Raw genomic sequence first — 5758 nt, forward strand, 5'->3', positions numbered from 1 at the left:
ATAGACTACTTTAATAACATCACTAGAGTAGCACATAGATTAATAGTGATACAAAGCTCATCATATGAATCTCAATCATGTAAGGCGGCTCATGAGATCATTGTATTGAAGTACATGGGAGAGAGATTAACCACATAGCTACCGGTACAGCCCTTAGCCTCGAGGGAGAACTACTCCCTCCTCATCATAGGAGACAGCAGCGGCGATGGAGATGGCGGTGGTGTCGATGGAGATGCCTTCCGGGGGCAATTCCCCGTCCCGGCGGCGTGCCGGAACAGAGACTTATGTCCCCCGAATCTTGGCTTCGCGATGGCGGCGGCTCTGGAACTTTTCTCGTATCGTGGCTTATTGGTGTCGAAGTTTGAGGTCACGAGGGATCTTATAGGCGAAGAGGCGGAGTCGGAGGGGCCCTGGGGGGCCCACACAGTAGGGGGGAGCCCCCCCTTGGCCGCGCCGCCATGTGGGGTGGGGCCCTCCTGGCTCCCCTCTGGCCCCTCTTCTGTGCTCTGGAAGCTTCCGTGAAATATAAGATCGTGGGCCTTGATTTCGTCCAATTCCGAGAATATTTCCTTTGTAGGATTTCTGAAACCAAAAACAGCACAAAACAGGAACTGGCACTTCGGCATCTCGCCAATAGGTTAGTTCCGGAAAATGCATCAAAACGTTATAAAGTGTGAACAAAACATGTAGGTATTGTCATAAAACTAGCATGGAACATCAGAAATTATAGATACGTTGGAGACGTATCAAGCATCATCGCCCTTACATTGTTGTGCACTTGGACTTGAAGAAGCGGTACATGCTAAAATGTGCAGATAAAAGGTGTCCATGGGTTGTCCGTGCTAGACCTTTCAAAAAAGGGCCCGCTTGGCACATAACAAGTTGTGTAGCTACTCACATGTGCTGTGGGCCGAAGCTTGATGGCAAGGATGCGTAGCCGGACCACCGTCAACTCACATCCGTGTTCATTGCTCACAGCAGCACGCACTAGGCGTGTGGACTACAATAACCCGTTCATCGTTCGGGAGTCCGAGTTCTCCATCGAAGCACAAAAAGGACATGGGCTCCAAGGTTTTCTCCCTACTTGGACCAATCACAATGGCCGGAATATCATGGAGTGCAAGTTTGGCCCGATCCGGAATGGAAGGTTGTGAAACAAGGAATAAGAAAGACAAAGAGGTATCACAGAGATATGGATAGATGGGGTCATTCGGGAAAAAAGTTATTCCAAGAGGCTCGCGAGCCAACTAATTGTGGATCATGCAATAGTAAGGGGCACAATAGAAGAAAATGTACATCCGGCAAAAAAGTCTAATGGGAATGATGCTAGCACAAGCCAACAATCAAGTAGCCAACAAGCTTCAAATCAACCTCCAAGCCTGGAAGGATCGTATGCCGCACCTAGAGGGGGGTGAATAGGTGCTAACCAATTTTTAGTTCCTTTTCAATTTAGGCTTGACACAAAGGTAAATTCTCTAGATATGCAACTATGTGAATTTACCTAGATGACAAGGTCAACGACTAAGCAAGATATAGCTACGCAATATATATAGGGAGATAATAGGATAGAGGTAACCGAGAGTGGAGCACGCAGAGACACGGAGTTGATTCCCGTAGTTCCCTTCCTTTGCTAGAAGATACGTCTACGTTTGGAGGAGTGTGGTTGATACGAATGCCAAACCAACGCCACGAAGGTTTCACTCAGGTCTCCGGTGAGCAACACCACGAAGGCCTAGCCCACTTCCACTAAGGGATTTTCTCGAGGCGGAAACCGGGCCTTTACAAGGTTCTTGGGGCACACATCCACAACCAAATTGGAGGCTCCCAAATCTGTAACAACACAACAATCAACAATAATACATCAACAACAAACAACTAGGGATCCAAAGAACAACACTAGCAAGGGGGCCCTCAACAAAATGAGGGGGAAATGCAAATCGCTTTGGTAAAGATGTTGATCGGGGTCTTCTCCTTCGATTATCCAAAGCACAAGGGATTTGGGTGGTTGAGGGAGGAGATCTGACGATTTTGGTGTTCTTGGTGGCTCAGCAATGGTGGAGGAAGACTTTAGGATTTGAGCACCCTTCCAAGGTAGGGGAAGGGTCCTTTATATACCCCCACCAACTTTTCAGCCCGTTGGAGTGGTATCGCCGGCAGTGATGGGCCTTAGACGGCGGCAGTGCCGGCCAAGACATGATCCAGCTGGTCAACACAGCAGGCCGGCAGTGCCGGGGTTGAACCACCGGCAGTGCCGGGGTGCATCCACCGGCAGTGCCGGCCAAGCAAATCTTCAGCTTCTCTCTTTTCTTCCTTTTTGAGTGGGTCGAGATTTATCAGATGATATCGTTTATATATCTGTTACGCACTTAGCACACAGTTAGATTGTCACCGGTGTTGTTAACAAACATGCAAAACCCTAGAGATCATGAAATGCTCTTTCAATCTCCCCCTTTTTGGTGTTTGATGATGATACGCGTACAACACGCGTCCGTTGGGAACCCCAAGAGGAAGGTGTGATGCGTATAGCAGCAAGTTTTCCCTCAGTAAGAAACCAAGGTTTATCGAACTAGTAGGAGCCAAGAAGCACGTTGAAGGTTGATGGCGGCGGAGTGTAGTGCGGCGCAACACCAGGGATTCCGGCGCCAACGTGGAACCTGCACAACACAACCAAAATACTTTGCCCCAACGTGACAGTGAGGTTGTCAATCTCACCGGCTTGCTGTAACAAAGGATTAGATGTATAGTGTGGATGATGATGTTTGCAAAGAACAGTAGAACAATGTTTGCAGTAGATTGTATTCGATGTAAAGAATGGACCGGGGTCCACAGTTCACTAGTGGTGTCTCTCCAATAAGAAATAGCATGTTGGGTGAACAAATTACAGTTGGTCAATTGACAAATAGAGATGGCATGACAATGCACATACATGTTATGATGAGTAGTGTGAGATTTAATTGGGCATTACGACAAAGTACATAGACCGCTATCCAGCATGCATCTATGCCTAAAAAGTCCACCTTCGGGTTAGCGTCCGCACCCCTTCCAGTATTAAGTTGCAAACAACAGACAATTGCATTAAATATGGTGTGTAATGTAATCAAAACAAATATCCTTAGACAAAGCATTGATGTTTTATCCCTAGTGGCGACAACACATCCACAACCTTAGAACTTTCTGTCACTGTCCCAGATTTAATGGAGGCATGAACCCACTATCGAGCATAAATACTCCCTCTTGGAGTTACAAGTAACGACTTGGCCAGAGCCTCTACTAATAACGGAGAGCATGAAAGATCATAAACAACACATAGATGATAGATTGATAATCAACATAACATAGTATTTCATATTCATCGGATCCCAACAAACGCAACATGTAGCATTACAAATAGATGATCTTGATCATGTTAGGCAGCTCACAAGATCCGACAATGATAGCACAATGAGGAGAAGACAACCATCTAGCTACTGCTATGGACCCATAGTCCAGGGGTGAACTACTCACACATCACTCCGGAGGCGATGATGGCGGTGAAGAGTCCTCCGGGAGATGATTCCCCTCTCCGGTAGGGTGCCGGAGGCGATCTCCGAATCCCCCGAGATGGGATTGGCGGTGGCGGCGTCTCTGTAAGGTTTTCCGTATCGTGGCTCTCGGTACTGGGATATTCTTGACGATGGCTATATGTAGGCGGAAGGGTAGGTCAGGGGGCGTCACGAGGGGCCCACACCCAGGGCCGCGCGGCCCCACCCTTGGCCGCGCCACCCTGTTGTGGCGGCGCCTCATCGCGCCACTTCGTTTCCCTTTCGGACTTCTGGAAGCTTCGTGGAAAAATAAGACCCTGGGCGTTGATTTCGTCCAATTCCGAGAATATTTCCTTACTAGGATTTCTGAAACCAAAAACAGCAGAAAACAGCAACTGGCTCTTCGGCATCTCGTTAATAGGTTAGTGCCGGAAAATGCATAAATATGACATAAAGTGTGTATAAAACATGTGTGTATCATCAATAAAGTAGCATGGAACATAAGAAATTATCAATACGTTGGAGACGTATCAGCATCCCCAAGCTTAGTTCCTACTCGTCCCCGAGTAGGTAAACGATAACAAAGATAATTTCTGAAGTGACATGCTATCATAATCTTGATCAATACTATTGTAAGCACATGAGATGAATGCAGCGATTCGAAGCAATGGTAAAGACAATGAGTAAATAACTGAATCATATAGCAAAGACTTTTCATGAATAGTACTTTCAAGACAAGCATCAATAAGTCTTGCATAAGAGTTAACTCATAAAGCAATAGATTCAAAGTAAAGGCATTGAAGCAACACAAAGGAAGATATAAGTTTCAGCGGTTGCTTTCAACTTGTAACATGTATATCTCATGGATAGTTGTCAATGCAAAGTAATATGATGAATGCAAATATGCAAGTATGTAGGAATCAATGCACAGTTAACACAAGTGTTTGCTTCTAAGACAGAAGGAAGTAGGTAAACTGACTCAACATAAAAGTAAAAGAATGGCCCTTCGCAGAGGGAAGCATGGATTGCTATATTTGTGCTAGAGCTTTTATTTTGAAAACAAGAAACAATTTTGTCAACGGTAGTAATAAAGCATATGTGTTATGTATAAGATATCCTACAAGTTGCAAGCCTCATGCATAGATTACCAATAGTGCCCGCACCTTGTCCTAATTAGCTCGGATTTACATGGATTATCATTGCATAGCATATGTTTTAACCAAGTGTCACAAAGGGGTACCTCTATGCCGCCTGTACAAAAGTCTAAGGAGAAAGCTCGCATTGGATTTCTCGCTTTTGATTATTCTCAACTTAGACATCCATACCGGGACAACATAGACAACAGATAATGGACTCCTCTTTAATGCATAAGCATTCAACAACAAATAATATTCTCATAAGAGATTGAGGATTGTTGTCCAAAACTGAAACTTCCACCATGGATCATGGCTTTAGTTAGCGGCCCAATGTTCTTATCTAACAATATGCAACTCACATGATATTCAACAAAGATAGCTGATGGCGTCCCCAGAAACATGGTTATCGCTCAACAAGCAACTTATTAGGAAATAAGATACATAAGTACATATTCAATACCACAATAGTTTTAAGCTATTTTTCCCATGAGCTATATATTGCAAAGACAAAGAATGGAGTTTTAAAGGTAGCACTCAAGCAATTTAATCTGGAATGGCAGAGAAATACCATGTAGTAGGTAGGTATGGTGGACACAAGTGGCATAGTTTTTGGCTCAAGGATTTGGATGCACGAGAAGTAATCCCTCTCAATACAGGGCTTAGGCTAGCAAGGTTGTTTGAAGCAAACACAAGTATGAACCGGTACAGCAAAACTCACATAAGAATATATTGCAAGCATTATAAGACTCTACACTATCTTCCTTGTTGTTCAAACCCTTACTAGAAAATATCTAGACCTTAGAGAGACCAATCATGCAAACCAAATTTTAGCAAGCTCTATGTATTTCTTCACTAATAGGTGCAAAGTATATGATGCAAGAGCTTAAACATGATCCATATGAGCACAACAATTGCCAAGTATCAAATTATTCAAGACATTATACCATTTACCACATGTAGCATTTCCCGTTTCCAACCATATAACAATTAACGAAGCAGTTTCAACCTTCGCCATGAACATTAAGAATAAAGCTAAGAACATATATGTTCATATGCAACAGCGAAGCGTTTCTTTCACCCACACAATGAATTCTAGGATCC

Source organism: Lolium perenne, chromosome 3, assembly GCF_019359855.2.
Source record: "Lolium perenne isolate Kyuss_39 chromosome 3, Kyuss_2.0, whole genome shotgun sequence".
Lineage (NCBI taxonomy): Eukaryota > Viridiplantae > Streptophyta > Magnoliopsida > Poales > Poaceae > Lolium > Lolium perenne.